This window comes from Lacerta agilis, chromosome 14 (genome assembly GCF_009819535.1).
Source record: "Lacerta agilis isolate rLacAgi1 chromosome 14, rLacAgi1.pri, whole genome shotgun sequence".
Classification (NCBI taxonomy): domain Eukaryota; kingdom Metazoa; phylum Chordata; class Lepidosauria; order Squamata; family Lacertidae; genus Lacerta; species Lacerta agilis.
In genome coordinates this window covers 17,068,007-17,087,029 of record NC_046325.1, presented here as the reverse complement: position 1 = coordinate 17,087,029, position 19,023 = coordinate 17,068,007, and the positions used below count along the sequence as shown (strand labels likewise).

At 43.1% G+C, this 19,023-nt stretch overlaps 1 pseudogene; it reads right to left on the bottom strand.

Annotated features, from left to right (window-relative positions):
• Positions 1 to 3,021: 3,021 nt before the first annotated feature.
• Positions 3,022 to 3,628, bottom strand: LOC117058413 (annotated as a pseudogene).
• Between the last annotated feature and the right edge of the window lie 15,395 nt (positions 3,629 to 19,023).

Sequence of the window (19,023 nt, the reverse complement as noted above, 5' to 3'; positions counted from 1 at the left end):
CATTGTTGTCTTGGAAGGTGTTTATTGCAGAATTTGAGTTAACCTGGTGCACAGCCTTGCTTTCCTAACTAGTCATGTCCCAAGGAAACACAGCCCTGCTCTCAGTGGGACTTGCTTGGCTCTGTTTACCCTGATCCTGTTAACTGCTTCCATGGCTCCCCTTGTTTGGGGGAAGGGACATAGCTTAGGGGTAGAGCATCTGCTTTGCATGCAGAAGCTCACAGGTTAAATCCCTGGCCTCTGCAGGTAAAATGGGGGAGAGAACCTTTCGCGAAATCTTGAAGAGCTACAGTATGGCCAGTTAGTGTAGATGCTACTGAGCTAGATGGCCCACTGGTCTCAACCTGTCTAAGGCACTTTCCTGTGCTCGCCCCGCCTCCTACCCAGCAACTTAACATGGAGCAGGAGGAAGAAAGAATGGTGTCCCCAGGGCCCTCCATGGGAATCTTGCGCACAGCATGGTTTTCCTGCTGAGGAATGGAATAGACCATCAGTTTGCATTTATGTATGCATTATTTATTGAATTTCCATGCCACCTTTCATCCAAGGATCAGAGGGTGGTTTATAGTATAAACACACAAAAATAGACAAGAGAATAAGAAACAAAACAATAACCCCCCCCCCCTTAGTGTCCCCAGACTTAAAATATGCACTTTTAAGATGCTAGTAATAAACCAAGAATCTGATCCTAACTTCAGTGATCTCAAAGGTCTAAGCCCCCTACTGGATCTTGGTCCCAACAACGTTGTGATGAGGCTTCAAGAGTTCAAGATGGCGGAGGAAGGAGGAAGCGCCAAATACTCTCAGTGTTAAGATAAGATAAAAGTCTTAATTTTTCACTGTTTTTACTCATTTTATTCATATTCTCTACTACTGTGCCCCCCTCAGAGCACCGTATTTTTCGCTCCATAGGGCACACCTCATATTTTTCTGGTTTTCCTCCTCTAAAAGCCCTGTTTTTTTGAGTTTCAGCTAAAAGTTTTGCAGCTTTTTTGCAAAGGGAAAAGCCCTGGGTTTTTTTTTTTTTTTTTTGAGGATCAGCTAAAAGTTTTGCAGCTTTTTTGGCAAAGGGAAAAGCCCTGGGTTTTTTGAGGATCAGCTAAAAGTTTTGCAGCTTTTTTGCAAAGGGAGAAAAGCAAAGCTCCTTTTGCAAAGGGGGAAAAGCAAAGAGGAAAAGCCCCATTTTTATGGGGTTCAACTCACATTTCTGCAGCTTCTGAAGGAAAGGGAGCCATTTCTACAGTTTCCAGACAGATAATCTAATCAGCCAGTCACATGTCGCTGGGGAAACAAACAGCCTCCCTCTGCAGCACATTCAACAATGGATGGCGGGGCTGAAAGGGAGCCTGGGACTTTTATCTCTCTCCCTATCTCTTGCTGATCAGCTGCTGAGCGGGGTCCTTTCAACACCCCCTTTTCTCTTTGTAAAATAAAAAGCACTATCTGCTTTTGGCCCCTGGGCAATTCGGCTCCAGGGAACACCATTCGCTCCATAAGATGCACAGATATTTCCCCTTAATTTTTAGGAGGAAAAAAGTGTGTCTTATGGAGCAAAAAATACGGTACATTAAGTTTTATCTGGACTCTAATTGGTTTTTAAGCAATCTGTTTAAATTTAGCTAAACTCTGGCCTTGGGCCATGGCAAACGGCCAAGAGAGCCAGATGAGGCAATACCTTCCCCAAGGGCTAAACAATCTAAGCCTGATTTGTACCTTCTTAATTGTGGTAGTTGTCAAGAGGATGCCAGGTATATGGTCGGAACTGACAATCGTTTTAAATCACTGGCTGATTTGGCAACCGCATTAGAAACGGAGGGGACGAACTCGTCCAGGAAGAGAAATGCTTATGACATCGTTATTGACAATGATTCAGAGGGAGGACCCACCTTGATGAAGGTGCCCGGGGTTGACTCGGGTGATGATATGGGTCTTGAACAACTGCACCTAATAATTAGAACCCTACACTGTATTTTTAAAAGCATAAAGGAGTTGACCTCGCAGTTGGACAAGATCCAACAAAAGCTCATTACTCCAGAGCTGCAATCAGCTCATAATGTGGCAGTGAGTGGATTAAAGAGTCAGCGGAACAAGTTTCAGCAAAATCTCGTTATCCCCAAGATGCAGGCAAAGTACGCTGAGACAGTGAGCGAATTGAAGAGTCTGTGGATCATCTCTTCTAACAGGCAAAGAAGTGATACTTAGAACTATTTTTCAAAACCCCGGTTGAACTACCAATCCCTGATCCTGCAACCAAACAAAATTTACTTATCCATATGTGGCTGGCATCCAAAGTGGAATAGCATGAGAGTTGTCAAAGAATACTTAAGTGAGCTCCTTCATATGTGGGTTCCACAAATTGACCTCAGTGCAGTGCATACTTTAAACCTCTCTTACAGGTCCCCAAAAGTACTGCTTGCCTTCCAGTCTCCAAAAATCCCCTCTACTCTTGTCAGGAGGAAAACACTCCTGGCTAGATGGGGTATTATTCCAACAAGAGTCTTTATCAACACCATGATTAAACCCCTTTTAACCAGCAGATCACCCAAAGGCGACTGTGTGAGGTTTGGAGCTTTCAAGGTTAAATAAGCTCAACAGTACACCCCTCCCATAGGGAGGATGTGTCACAACATCCAGGGCATCTGCTGTATGTGATGTCTATGTGATTTGTGACGCACTGTTTATTGTCAGTCCTACTTTCTCTTTTGAGCGAACCGGAGCGGACATGTCTCCCGTAAGCCCGGGAGTGTCCGTGATTTATCTGCCTGTAAATTAAAGCTTGCTTTGCTTTAAACAAGCCAGACTTTGTGGAATTTATTGCTGGCACAAGGCACACATACCGTTGCGCAAGAAGAAGTAAGAAGTTTGAACAACTCTGCTAAAGCACTGGAGAAGCAGGGAAACGCAGAAGGAAGCGTAGCTGGACACCACTCCAAGTGCTAAACTGGTTTTGAGGCTTTTCCAGTTAAAACCAAAAGCCCAACAGACTGTATAACAGCCAGGTTTTGTTTTGTTTTTTTTGGATGCTAATTCCTGATGCATTTTAATTTCTTTCATGAGTCACTGCTACACCCAGACCATTACTGATTGTCACACTGGAATAATTAATTTCATTACTGTACTCCGAAATCAAATTAATACTGAATAGAAAATATTATTGAAAACAAACACTGAGAACAATAGTCCAATTTCTTAGTCTCTCCCTGCATGGTTTTTCTCATTACATATGGGGTAAAAAGAAAGAAAAAAAGAAAGAAAAATAAGTCAAATATCCAGAAAGTGCTAGAAGGTCCCTTGGATGTGGTGACACTTCAGCCTGAGGACAGCTTGGTTTTTCAAGACTACACATCTGGAGGAAATCCAAAAAAGCCACATGAAGGTTTGTCATCCGCCTCCTAGTGGCAAAACTACATGATCTGCATTTAATACAGAGATGGCTAGGTAAACCTCATTTGTCGTTTGGAGGCTTCTTTCTAGCTTCCACGTCTCTCTTGATGTCTTGAATCTTCTTCGAAATGTTCGGAACATCATAGTTCTGGGCCAGATACATCCCAACTACATTGCCAAGTGCAAAACCAACCAAAAACTAAAACATGGTGCCTGCGCGCAGCCGCCTTTTTTCCGCCCCTCCGTCTCCCATAACAGCCAGGTTTGACACTGTCCTGAACACCAATTCATCTCCCTTGGATGAACATACTCCTCCCCAGGCTATGATTCACAGCTTACCCACTCCAACAACTGAACTGTGGGATTATATGGACTGCTTCTCGGGATCTGAGGAGGAGAGGAATCTCATCTCTTCATTCAGCGGGTTACCATCATCCGAACAACAGGAAATAATAGATAGGCTTGACGCACTTAAACAACGACTGGCATCCGCACGGCGTAAAAGAGTTCCTTTGGCAACTGATCACGGTAATCTCCCCAGTTCAAGGTTCATGGACTTGAAGGTGTTGCCCCCCCAAAAAACTTCCTTGCCCCCTAGAGAAGCTCAAACATCAGACAACAGGGACGATTCCCAGGAAAGAATTTCCAGCTCTCCTCTGCGCGACAGAACCTCTTTTTTGCCTTTAATAGATCTGCAGTCTTCTATTCTGATTACTACTCCAAAGAGCGATGTGAAAAATACTACCTGTTCCAATAAGCTCTCGCTGTCTTACTTTTCCATGCCAGACTTGGAGTCTTCTCATAGCGCTGATCAGCTACCTTCTGTCTCCCATGCTATTATGTCTGAATTTCATACACCGAAAATTTCCTCTTGTCAACCAGTACTTGAGAAGGAAGCCTCAGTGCGAAGAGTCTGTCCAGATTTGATCGAGGATCTAGCTGGTCATATAAACCAAATTATATCAACCTTATCCACCAAGCCCCCAAAGGGGGTAGCCCCTTCTGGTTTTGTGAGTGCCTCCACAGCCCTGGCCGAAGGTAGGTGGCGGGTGTTTGTATCATTGAATCCATCTAATCATCAGGAGACCGTTTTATCACTAACCTCTAGCATCAGGGAGGTGAGTGTGCCGGCTTTGCCTGAAAACCTCAGGTGTACTGAAGGGCATCCTTCGATGCCATCCGGCCATTTATCTCAGAACGCCAAGTCTCTGCGGACTTCGAATATGCCACTTCAACAAAGTAAATTAACTGAATGTTTTTCTTGGTTCTCTCATGCCCCTAAGTGCAATGCTCAACCGGCTAAGTGACAGTTAAATGGTCGTTGCAGAAATCCTCCCCTGTCAGTCCTATGTTGGAATATAGCAGGCTGGTGGAAGAAAAAACTTGACCAAGAATTCCAGTAGTATATTAGTGCGTTCCATATTATCTTATTACAGGAAACCTGGGAGGTTGGGGATATTGCTATAAGTGGGTTTGAATTAATAACTCTACCTGCCTGCTCTTCTACGAAGGGTGGCCGTCCTAAAGGCGGCCTTGTAATAGGTATCTCTCTGGATTTACATGCCAAACTTACATTAGTTCAAACTTCTCCCCCCTTTTGTTCTTTCTGGTTTGGTTTCTGGTGAAAGGGTATCCCTGCTTATCTCAAATGTATACCTCCCACCAGGTGGTACATCCCTTGAACTTCGATCTAGATGGGAAATCCTTGAAGACCATTTAATATCATGTCGAGCTAAGTATCCCACGGCTCAATCATTAATCGGAGGGGACTTTAACACGCAAACTGCTGCCAACTGGGATGCCTTGACCAAATCCAAATGGTGGGTGGGTTCAGGTCTCGATACCTTTGATTTGGAACCTTTTATTGGGCAAATCTCTAAAGATACTGTTGCACCCATGACTATTATTGACCAAAAGGAAAGACTCCAAGCACCTTTTCAGATAAAAGATTCTTTTATTGATTTGTCATGACAAAGCAATTGGTGCAGCTGGCTAGTGCCCAAAATCTGCACACCCTCAAGCACATGCTGGGGTGTTTTATACTCTTTACAGACACTTGACGTCATCGCTAAGCCCAACCTTCTTGCAGTATTCCCTTAGCGAATCAGAATTGGGCAAAGCCCAGTTTGGTCCTGAAATGCAGGAGTTCATCCTAGCCACACAACCAAGGGGGGGGGGGGAATGCAATCAATGGTGTTAATCCATACATATGCACAGTACCCTCCACCCCACAAGCAGCAGTACATAGCATAATGTCCAATTTATTAGATCAATCAACCATACACGCAGCCTTTGGCTTCTAATTAGAAATGTTTTACTAGCCGCTAGTGGGTGCTGCATAGCTATTATCTAACTATCCCTTGGTACTTTCCATATATGACACAATTTCCCTCTGTGGTAGGCCAATTCTTAGTAATCACTCGCTCTGACAGGATATAACAGACATGCGGTGAGCTAGCCGTTTCCTCTTGCAAGTCTGTGGTTAACTATGTCGCTTAGCTGCTCTAGGTGTGAAGAAATGTTCTTGACAGTTGTCCCAACAGGCGTTTGTGGTTAGATGTCTTGCTGAGCTTGCTAGCTGCTAGTTTCCTGTATCTGACTAAAAAGGCCTATAATATTGCTCTCTAGCTAGAGAAGCGAAGCTGCATCTAAAATGGCCTTTGCCTGGTTCCTTTTAATCCTATCTTCTGGTCATACCCTGTCCATTCTGTCCACACATGGCTAGGCTGCCTCATCCCCCCCTTTCAATCGAGAGGAGTAGCTTGTTCTGCTCCTCCTCAGATTGACCCACTAATCTTTCTTCATACAGAGCTAGTACATGGGTTCTTGTTGCAGCACCCACCGAGCGAGTGATCATGAGGCGTACCATCTGGATAAGGCATGGCAGCAAACATGCTATAACAAGGAAAATAATAACAATCAGTATACCCATGAATCATCAACCCATCAAGGGCCCCTTCACCAAGGATTTTGAAACCAAAAAAAGAGGAACTGGTCAGGAAGAGATAACCAGAGACGGGAAAGCTGACCATGCCCGATCACTGTCTCCTCGAAGTACAAAAATCTTCTGCAATGATTACCCCATACACTCCACCCCCCGATCTCACAGGGTCTGCTCTTCGGCCTAGGCAATAATTTGGTTAACCTTCCCACTCTGAGTAATAAAAACCCTTTCCATACAACATTTAACCCTAACATGCAATACACATAAATATAAGTAAATGCACAATACCATATACTTTGAGCCATTTCTGATTTATAATAGTATCCGACTGCTAGTGTCTTCAGCACTCTGAACTTGAATCTCATGTTCCAGTCTTGATGGATTACACAACTGCCCTGCACTCCCCCCATCAGACCTGGGAGCCACTGTTTTGAGACAGAACTTCCTATTCACATAGAGACTGGGTTGTCGTGTTGTGTTCGTCAACAGCTGGTTGGCAGGGCATCCATAACACCATCATCTGCAGTAACAATAACATCAGCATGTTTCCCCCTTCCTTAGGCTGACATGAAACAGAACAGACAAGAGATATGTTATATCAAATCCAATAGCAATATCATAGATTAGTTCCTTTCCTTTGTAGTTTGCCTGCACCCAGACAGACCGGAGAGTCTGTGTCAGCTATTAATGCCCGGTACCTGGTTCTCTACTCACCACCTCACCAGGCCTGTCATGATGGCTTGTATAAAGGAACAAAACCCTTTTGTCCAATAATTAACTTACAGTCTGAGGACACAAACCTCTTCCGCTTCTTGGATAACAGGTATACCCAGTTGTTCACAAATCAGATAGATTATGCAGCAGCCAGCTGGAAGCATAACATCTTCTGCACTGCTGTTACGCATTAGCACCTTTATTTCACCCTGGAAATAAGCATCTATGGTTCCTATGCCCAGGCTGGATCTTGGTACAATCCGCCTATATGTGCAATGAGGAACTGCAACTCCCACACCCAGAGGTTTTGTCACCCGCCCTTCAGCAGGCAGCAACACCTCCTCTGGTGCTAGGGGGTCAACTCCTGCACTGTTCGGTGTTTTACCATATGGCTGAGCTTTCCATACCTTTAAGGTTTCGGGTGCTTTCATTCCTGTTGTACGTTACAAAGGTGTTAACCTTCAACAGGTGGCACACATTGGCACCTTCCAAACTGAAGCAGAGGACTCACATAGTCTATCTGCCATACTTCCCCGGGTCCTGTTCCTGTGTGTGCAGTTGCCCATGGGATTCTTAGATAGGGGCAAATGCTTGGGCTGCTAGCACAATTCACAATTGGCAGCCACTGTTGGTACCTCCTGCCCCCACAGAGGGCGGTTGTATACAAAAGTCATTTCACTTCCATTGGGAAAGCCACACCACCAAACCCGTACGCACTGCCTGAGAATCAGTGTATGTGTACACAGCATCTGATTTCTGTTTCACAGCATGTTCAATAAATGCTGCTGCTAGCTTGCACACTGGCTAGACTTATCCTTTCTAGCTCGAGCCAGAGTCTTTGGATTTGGTGGCTACTGCCTGCCACACCCTTTCATTTCTTTAGTATCGGGCAGACCCATCAGTGAATCAAAATTGCAGAGGCACTCTTTTCCCTGTTGCCACAAACTCCAAGCAGCCACCTCCTAATGTGCAGACACTTGTAACTCAAAAGGCTGTGCAGCTACAACAGATATAGCCTCAGATAACACTTTCCATTGCTCTCTCCATTATTCCTTCGTTCACAAATCCCATTTTAGGGGTATATGTATGAATGAGACAAGCCTGTGACCTGGATTCAAGAGCCAAGCATTTTGCATCAAAGGAATGCCTAATTAATGTAATCAGTGACCATTATTGGGTATCCTAGTGGACAGGGGGGGGAAAGCAATACACCCAATTTTCTATACTCAATCACTCATTCAATGATGTGGTGCTGGGAGGCAATCTCCCTCTTCTGACATCATTTTTCATAAACATATTGAACAACACATAACACTAAAACTTCTATACTTCCATACAGGGGACAGAAGATAGGTGAATGGAATTATATAATAGAAATGACTTGATATGCAATTGCACCATACAGAGTACCTAAATTTTCGTCCCATTCTGGCATCCACCATCCTCAACTCAAAGTGCCATACAGCAAGACATATTTATTTTCAGATAAACTCAGTCCAGAGGATCATTACCCAATCCTCCCTTTTTCTTTGATGCTGCTTTGTTAACAAACTGGCAATGAATGACAACTATGGCCTATTGGAGGGAAAAGCAAAAGCAAGCAAACAACAATAGCCACTGCAGGCCTAAACATGTCTTTAAAAAAAACAAGTTTCTTTAAAACAGTAAAATTTCAATTTAAAACCAATTATTGGATGAAAACCAGGAAATTGAATGCAGTCACTTACCAGCTGGCTTGAAAGACATAGCACCTTTTCCCCAGCTGGGTGGAACGCCCAAGAGCCTGACACAGTTCCAGCTCTTCCCCCCCCCCCCTTTCCAAGGTAGAGAAAGGGGAAAGGCTGCTCCGAAGGGGGGGAAATTTCTGTGCTCTTTAAAATGAGGCTTTTCTGTTCTCCCGCTCCCCCTCGTTTTCCTTCAACTTCCCCTTTTTCTCTGCTTCCAGCAAGCTTTTGTTAGAGACCTTTTTTTAAAAAAAACACCAAGGTTTTTTTTTGCCACATTCCTTTGAACACATATTCATAACAAATATCAATTAAGATACAAACAATTAATGAATTGCCAGAACCAAATTAGTTAGTTTGAGGCTTCATCCTAACTAACAAGAAACAGAGCAACCCCCCCCTCGCTGGCCGCCCCTACGACTCCGCCCCGGCAGCGCCGAAAATAGTCCCCCCCCTTCCAGCAGCTTTTTTCTCCGTGGCATGGAAGCAAGGGGCGGGCCAGGGAGGAGGGGTGCCACCCCCTCCTCGCTGCCCCGCTCCTTGCCGTGCCGCTGGCTGGCTTGCGGAGCCGGGGCATGGAGAGGGGCGGGCCAGTGAGGAGGGGTGACACCAAGGGAGCCTGGGCGGCGGCTTAGGGTGTCTCTGCAGGCTGCAGAGACTCCCGAATCCACCACCCGGCACCCCTTCGTGTGGCGGCTGCTCATGCAGGCACGAGCATCCGTGGCACGAATAATAATAATAATAATAATTTATTATTTGTACCCCGCCCATCTGGCTGGATCTCCCCAGTCACTCTGGGCGGCTTCCACCAAACATTAAAATACATTTAAAATATCACAGTTTAAAAACTTCCCTAAACAGGGCTGCCTTCAGGAATTTTCTGAATGTCAGGTAGTTGTTTATTCCCTTGACTTCTGATGGGAGGGCGTTCCACAGGGCGGGCGCCACTACCGAGAAGGCCCTCTGCCTGGTTCCCTGTAGTTTTGCTTCTCGCAGTGAGGGAACCGACAGAAGGCCCTCGGCGCTGGATCTCAGTGTCCGGGCTGAATGATGGGGCTGGAGACGCTCCTTCAGGTATACAGGACCGAGGCCGTTTAGGGCTTTAAAGGTCAGCACCAACACTTTGAATTGTGCTCGGAAACGTACTGGGAGCCAATGTAGATCTCTCAGGACCGGTGTTATGTGGTCCCGGCGGCCCCTCCCAGTCACCAGTCTAGCTGCCGCATTCTGGATTAATTGCAGTTTCCGGGTCACCTTCAAAGGTAGCCCCACATAGAGCGCACGAAGGGGTGCCGCCGCCGGGTGGTGGCTTCGGGAATGTCCCAAAGCCGCCACCCGGCACCCCCGGGGGCTGGGTGTCACATGTGTCATGACGTCATGACCCGCCCCCAGGGGTGCCTCTTGGCTTCCCGCCCCGGGCAGCCAAGGGGCTAGAAACGCCCCTGTCCCCAGGTCTTGGAAGGAGGAGAAGAACATGCCAAGCCCAAACTTGACTTAGCAGGTAAAGGTAAAGGAACCCTGGACAATTAAGTCCAGTCAAAGGCGACTATGGGTTTCCGGCACTCATCTCGATTTCAGGCCAAGGAAGACGGTGTTTGTCCACAGACAGCTTTCCAGGTCATGTGGCCAGAATGACTAAACCGCTTTTGTCACAACGGGACACAGTGATGGAAACCAGAGCGCATGGAAACACCATTTACCTTCCCGCCACAGCAGTACCCATTTATCTACTTGCACTGGTATGCTTTCGAACTGCTAGGTTGGCAGGAGCTGGGACAGAGCAACAGGAGCTCACCCCATCAAGCAGATTCGAACCGCTGACCTTCTGATCAGCAAGCCCAAGAGGCTCAGTGGTTTAGACCATAGTGCAATGTGAACATGATAAGTGAGTGCCCTGATAAGGCTGTTAAGCAAGGGCAACAGATTTGGGAGATACAGGAGCAAGAACAGCTGCTTCACCCTTCAACTTCCTCTTCTACATTTAACTGATTAACTACCGGTACATCAATTCTGCCCAGACTTGCCGAAACAAACAAAAAATTACAATTTGATAACTATATCCTTGAAATTTTCAGCTGTGTCTTGCAGATCAGAAAACTGAAACATACACCAGAGGCATTACTTCAGGGCTGACATTTATTATGAATTATTCTAATTAGGGAACCCCTTTTGGACTGTTTGTGTGAAAAGGAAAAGGAAGATTTGAGACCTCTGTGTCTGAAGATTGGGAAAACATTACTTAACAAAAAGCAGAGCAGTTGGATATCACCCTAGCAGAAATGTTTTGAATAATTTCTTTTATGTAACTGACAGACGGAAAATCAGATATCCCCCTTTCTTCTCCTTTTCTTGCCTTTCCCCTTTTCTTCTCTTTCTCTCCCCGCCCCCTTGGTGTCCTCTGCTCTGGGCCATTATTGGGGTCCAAGTATTAGACACACATGGTTGGTGGAAGGACCTTGAGGGAGAGGTAGGGAAGGGAAATCTCCCAGGATGAGAGACTGGGAAAAGAAGGGAAAACTCTCAGCTGAGAGCTAGGAGAGCCCACCACTTTCTGTGTGTGACAAGGGTTAAAAGCTACCTTTGAGAGAGGACTCTGCGTTTCCTTTTCTTTTCCCCGTTTTTGTTTTTATCTAGATTAATTTCTTTTATCTTATTGTATTATGAAAAAAGTTTCAATAAAATCTTCAGAAGAAGCAGAAAGCTAGTTTTGGATAAAGAGACTTGTACATTGTTTCTGCACTTTAGATATGCTGCTGCAGGTTTCCCTCCCATTAATTTTTCCGGACGCTGTTATTAACCATGTTTTATAATTGCACCTGAGCTGTCTTGGGTTTTTGTTTTCTTTGTAAGCCCTTTGAGTTGTTCTGGCAAGAAAAAGTTATGAATACATTTAATAAATAATAAATAATATTTGCATGAGTTAAAGAATTAGTTGCTGGGATGACATAGTATATAATTCAACATTGCTGTTTAGTATGGATTATGTACTATTATGCACTATGCACTATGCATTTATTATAAATTATATTTCTGTAACTCTCTTAATTTTTTGAATTGAATGACTATTATATGTTGACATATATTGTTTATTATGTTCTATGCTTTAAACTGTGCTACGGTGTATTGAAGCAGGATAGTGTAGGTGTGTGTCTCTCTCTCTCTCTGTGTGTGTGTGTTTGTTTGTTTGTGTGTGTGTATAGATGAGTGAATATATGGACTTCTTTCTCCTTTTTTGCTTAAAGTGCATACAGAAAAAAACCTGAGCAGTGAGTCATAAGGAGGTCTGAAGTCCAATCCTTTTTTATGTCACATTATGACCTGCATAGGTTTCATGATGGGTCTGTACAGAAGTCAAACTCACTTGTAAAAATTGTGTTAACATCAGTCAGTGTAAAGCAGTTACCCACGACCCTTCCTTATGCTATTGCAGTATCCGGGGAGCGCTACTCCCAATCCCACATACAGGCAGAGAATCAAAGCTTGACTTTTCCTGAATACTGACCAGATAGAACATCTTTGGAGAGTCACTGCAAGGTTAGTTCTCCAATTTAATCCTTTGATGTCAGCAGCTGAGGGATAGTGCTAGGTAATCTCTTTGCTGTATGTGTGTGCATCTGTGTCTGCATGTCTGTGTGTGTGAGAGAGAAAGAGGAACAAAACAAAGGAAAGTCTAGGTGCGAGAGAAGTTGAATGGTGGAGAGAATGGAGTGTTGTTTGGCAGGTTAAGCTGAGAGACAGAGTCATCACATTTCCAACCAATAAATTGCACCCCCAAACATCAGGTACGGCAGTTGTTCCTCCTAGCCTCCTCTAAAAACGTATCATTCTAGGGGTCTACATATTAAAAAGATATGAATTGAAATCACTTTGTAAGACCAATTTCTTTACTAAATTCAATTTATAAATTATTTGCAGGGATATTGGCTAATAGATAAAAAATGATTTTGAAGAGAATTCTCAACAGCAATCAAGCGGGCTTCTTTCCAGGGAGGAAAATGTATAACAACACAAGAATGGTGATTAATTTATTAGAATATTTGGACATGAGGCCTGATAAAAAAAATCTGCATTGATGCTGGTGGATGCCGAAAAGGCTTTTGATAATGTGTCTTGAGAATTTATGGAGAAAATTATCGATGTAATGGAATAAGAGAGAAAATTGCATGCGGTATAACAGCGATATATAAAAATCAAAAAGCCAAATTAATATTTCTAAAGGCACCAGACAAGGCTGTCTGCTATCACCACTTTTATTTATAACAATATTGGAAACATTATTAAAGGAAATTAGGGAAGAACCAAGAATAAAAGGCATCAAATTGAGAAATAGATCTTACAAATTAAAAGCATTTGCCGACGGCCTCATCATTATGACAGAAAACCCAACAGAAAGTATAACTGAAGCAATGGCAAAAATGAATAAATTTGTACAGGTTTTGGGTTTTAAATTAAATAAAAATAAAACAGTATTATTAGTGAAAAATATGAAAAAACAAGAAGGAATAGAGCTAGTAAATAAGATGCGGCTAACAATTACATACAAAGTTAAATATTTTGGAATATGGATTACGGCAAAAAAGCATATATTTATCTAATGATAACTATACCCAAATATGGAAAGAAATAAAAAAAGACCTGGAAATTTGGTGTAGGCTAAATTTGTCAGTATGGGGAAGGATAGCTACAATAAAGATGACTGTGCTACCGAAAATATTATTTCTTTTTCAAACAATCCCAATAATAAGCGGACTAAATTGCTTTAAGGAATGGCAGAGAGATGGATCAAAACAAAAGTTTCAAGAAAACTTGGCTAGATATATAATATATGTACTGCATATATATTAGACATCGAAAGCTGGGACAATAGGTTTGGGTGGCACAGTTTTCTGGAGTATAATAAAGTTAAAATCCATAAAATCCATAGAGGATTCCTCAATTACATAATAAGGAAATCTCTATTTACTGTATGGGAAAGAAATAAAAAATTACTGGAACCCAAAACCCCTTGGTGCAGTGAAAAAGAAAAACATGGACATTAAATGGCTAACATACAAGGAAATATTAGAAGAAGAAAATAACCAATTAAAAATTAAAAAATATGAAGCACTAAAGCAAGCACATGTGAACTGGCTACAATATTACCAGTTAAATAAAAAATTTAAATCAGACAAAAAAATAATTGGATTGGACACAAAAATAATGGATTTAGAAAAAGAACTATTATTAAATAATAAAATGATATTATCAAAAACATACTGATTATTATTGGATTGGAACCTTAAGAACAAGGAGGTGAAGGAAGTGATGGTGAAGTGGGCACCTGATTTTGACCATCCAATTGAGATGGGAAAAAATATTGAAAAAAGACTTAAAATTCACCGCACGCTATCTGATAAAAGAAAACTTTATGAAAATGATTTACAGATAGTACCTGACCCCATCCAAATTAGCAAAAATAAATAAAAATAACAGCAATATGTGTTGGAGATGTAAACAAAATGAAGGAACCTTATTCCACATGTGGTATACATGTCCCCAAATAAATAAATAAAAATAGGGACATGATCTACGAGGAACTAAAAAGAATGCTAAAACATACATTTTTAAAGAACCCGAAGCTTTCCTATTTGGCATTCTAACAAGAAGCCTCCCACATGAAAATAAAAGAGTGTTTCTTTATGCAACAACAGTGGCTAGAATGCTAATTGCAAAATACTGGGAAAGTGAGTTAATACCAACAAAAGACGAGTGGTAATTAAAGTTGTGTGAGTACCTCGAACTAGCCAAAATGACAAAACTAATAAGAGATCACTCAGGTGACAAGATATAGAAGGAATGGGATTGCTTTAAAAACTACCTGACAAAATATGGTTCCAAAAACAATACTTGGTTGTGCTTAGTTTAATCTCACAGATATAATAATGGAAAAAACTGATTTTAACAAATGAATACAGAATATTTCTCACTTAAGAGAAGTGTTGAAACTGCAAAGAGATAGAGGGAAGTCAATTAAAATTGCAGGGATTCAAACTACAGTGGTACCTTGGGTTACGAACTTAATTCGTTCCAGAGGTCCGTTCTTAACCCAAAACCGTTCTTAACCTGAGGCGTGCTTTCGCTAATGGGGCCTCCTGCTGCCGCTGCTCAATTTCTGTTCTCATCCTGGGGCAATGTTCACAACCCGGAGCAACTACTTCCGGGTTAGTAGAGTTTGTAACCTGAAGCATTTGTAACCTGAAGCGTTTGTAACCGTAGGTGCCACTGTAGTTTTCCAGAACAGAAAGAATGTGACTGGAAGGAAGGAAAGAGAGAAAGAAAGAAAGAAAGAAAGAAAGAAAGAAAGAAAGAAAGAAAGAAAGAAAGAAAGAAAAGAAGGATTACAAATGTAATTTCTTTCTGAGAACCTGGCGTATAGAATATTCAATTTACTGTTTGTATCCTTTGAACAAATTTGTGTACTTGACTAATTCTTTTTCGTTCTTTTATTATTTATCATTTTTATTTTCTTTGTTTTATTTTTATTTTCTTTTTACATTTTTACATTTTTGTATTTTTTTCTTTTCTTTTTGAATATTTGGATACAAGGGACGTGGGTGGCACTGTGGTCTAAACCACAGAGCCTAGGTCTTGCCGATCAGAAGGTTGGCAGTTCGAATCCCCATGATGGGGTGAGCTCCCGTTGCTCAGTCTCTGATCCTGCCAACCTAGCAGTTTGAAAGCACGTCAAAGTGCAAGCTGTACGCCGGCTTCCTCAGCCAGTAAAGCGAGATGAGCACCGCAAACCCAGAGTCGTCCACAACTGGACCTAACGGTCAGGGGTCCCTTTACCTTTACCTTTATTTGGATGCAATGTTTAATTCATGCTTTCTCTGTAATTTTTTTAAAAATACAACAACAACAACAACAACAACAACAACTGCTCTGTGAGTTGTTGTTGTTGTTCAGTCGTTCAGTCGTGTCCGACTCTTCGTGACCCCATGGACCAGAGTACGCCAGGCACGCCTATCCTTCACTGCCTCTCGCAGTTTGGCCAAACTCATGTTAGTAGCTTCAAGAACACTGTCCAACCATCTCATCCTCTGTCGTCCCCTTCTCCTTGTGCCCTCCATCTTTCCCAACATCAGGGTCTTTTCTAGGGATTCTTCTCTTCTCATGAGGTGGCCAAAGTACTGGAGCCTCAACTTCAGGATCTGTCCTTCTAGTGAGTACTCAGGGCTGATTTCTTTGAGAATGGATAGGTTTGATCTTCTTGCAGTCCAAGGGACTCTCAAGAGTCTCCTCCAGCACCATAATTCAAAAGCATCAATTCTACGGCGATCAGCCTTCTTTATGGTCCAGCTCTCACTTCCGTACATTACTACTGGGAAAACCATAGCTTTAACTATACGGACTTTGGTCGGCAAGGTGATGTCTTTGCTTTTTAAGATGCTGTCTAGGTTTGTCATTGCTTTTCTCCCAAGAAGCAGGCGTCTTCTGATTTCGTGGCTGCTGTCACCATCTGCAGTGATCATGGAACCCAAGAAAGTGAAATCTCTCACTGCCTCCATTTCTTCCCCTTCTATTTGCCAGGAGGTGATGGGACCAGTGGCCATGATCTTAGTTTTTTTGATGTTGAGCTTCAGACCATATTTTGCGCTCTCTTCTTTCACCCTCATTAAAAGGTTCTTCAATTCTTCCTCACTTTCTGCCATCAAGGTAGTATCATCAGCATATCTGAGGTTGTTGATATTTTTTCCGGCAATCTTAATTCCGGTTGGGGATTCATCCAGTCCAGCCTTTCGCATGATGTATTCTGCATATAAGTTAAATAAGCAGGGAGACAATATACAGCCTTGTCGTACTCCTTTCCCAATTTTGAACCAATCAGTTGTTCCATATCCAGTTCTAACTGTAGCTTCTTGTCCCACATAGAGATTTCTCAGGAGGCAAATGAGGTGATCCGGCACTCCCATTTCTTTAAGAACTTGCCATAGTTTGCTGTGGTCGACACAGTCAAATGCTTTTGCATAATCAATGAAGCAGAAGTAGATGTTTTTCTGGAACTCTCTGGCTTTCTCCATAATCCAGCGCATGTTTGCAATTTGGTCTCTGGTTCCTCTACCCCTTCGAAATCCAGCTTGCACTTCTGGGAGTTCTCGGTCCACATACTGCTTAAGCCTGCCTTGTAGAATTTTAAGCATAACCTTGCTAGCGTGTGAAATGAGTGCAATTGTGCGGTAGTTGGAGCATTCTTTGGCACTGCCCTTCTTTGGGATTGGGATGTAGACTGATCTTCTCCAATCCTCTGGCCACTGCTGAGTTTTCCAAACTTGCTGGCATATTGAGTGCAGCACCTTAACAGCATCCTCTTTTAAAATTTTAAATAGTTCAGCTGGAATATCATCACTTCCACTGGCCTTGTTGTTAGCAAGGCTTTCTAAGGCCCATTTGACTTCACTCTCCAGGATGTCTGGCTCAAGGTCAGCAACCACATTTTCTGGGGTGTATGAGACCTCCATATCTTTCTGGTATAATTCCTCTGTGTATTCTTGCCACCTCTTCTTGATGTCTTCTGCTTCTGTTAGGTCCTTTCCACTTTTGTCCTTAATTGTGGTTACCTTTGTACGAAATGTTCCTTTCATATCTCCAATTTTCTTGAATAAATCTCTGGTTTTTCCCATTCTGTTATTTTCCTCTATTTCTTTGCATTGCTCGTTTAGAAAGGCCCTCTTGTCTCTCCTTGCTATTCTTTGGAAATCTGCATTCAATTTCCTGTATCTTTCACGATCTCCTTCACATTTTGCTTGTCTTCTCTCCCCCGCTATTTGTAAGGCCTCATTGGTCAGCCACTTTGCTTTCTTGCATTTCTTTTTCATTGGGATGGTTTTCGTTGCTGTCTCCTGTATAATGTTACGAGCCTCCATCCACAGTTCTTCAGGTGCTCTGTGAGTAGGATGGCTAAATGACTAGGAAGAAAAAGGGAATGTGCAGATCTCAGTCTAAATTATTTTACTACTTGTTCTCTGGTACATGCATGCCATGATGACTACACCATTTTACTGATCTGACCTTCTCTGCATCTGTTAGAGGCAAGACAGGGGTGCCGACTTATCCCCGCATTGAGGAGGCCCGGCATCACCTGACCCACCCTGGCATGCCAATGCTCTCCCTGCGGTGGTGGGGGGCTGGTGAGGGTGGGGGGTAATCTTCACCCTCCACGCCTCCGACCCAGTGGGCCAGTGCTCGCCTATCAGTAACAGGGAGCACAGAGGATGAAAATCACCCTCTGCATGTCCCACCCCCACCCAGCATGCCAGCGCTCACCTGGGGGCGGCGGGGAATGGTGGCGCCCTCCTTGGGGGGGGACAAGTCGGCGCCCCTGTCCTGCCTCTAATAGATGCAGAGGGGGTCAGGTGAGTAAAATGGTGTAGTTGCCAGAAAGGGTATTGTTATCACTTTCCCTATAAAGAAACTTTGTCTTCAAATAGAACAAAGATGTAAGCTTCATTGAAGTCAATAAGATTTCCTTCTGTGGGATGTGAAACACAGAGCAGTCAAGTACAACATCCCTAGAGTGGACATAGAAGGGGATGTCTGGACCAGCCAGTCAGTACTTCCTGTTTCCTCCTAGGCTGGGACAGACTTCCTCTACATGTGCCAGAGGTGGGCATGGCCTCACCTGTGCAGGTAACAAAATACCCCCCTCTCTCTGACCACATTCGTCGAAGAAGCAACATCTGCTTAGCCTAAGATGCTCTCTTGGCTTCCAGCATGCTTCCAGCCAAGAGAAGACAAAGGATCTATCTCCTTATGGGACAGTTTCCAGGTGTATATTACTTTTGTAACTTAAGTCTGCCTTCTGGGGTCCATTTGTGAACAGAATGTGTGAGTAAACTCTTTTTTTACTTTTATAGACGACTGTGTCGTGTCTATCTTTTTATGAGGGACTAAAGGTGAAATTATTTTAGAGGTAACTTATTTTAGAGGCTTTAGAAGCCTGAGCAAATGCATCCTCTGTGTAAGTTTAAAAGGGGGAATGTTACTCTGCTAAATTGTAGAACTTGTTAACACAAGTTGGAAAGGATTTAATCAAACAATATATCCTCTCCTGCATCCCTGAACATTCCCACAGCTTCCACATAAACATGGATCATATGAAATGTGACAGCACAGTCCCAGTCACCACTGACATATATCAGTGGTTGTGATCTCTGTGTAGATCCTACCTGTCTTTTCACTCCAACTTGCACTTCCTTTAGGTGTTCCTATTGTGCAGCT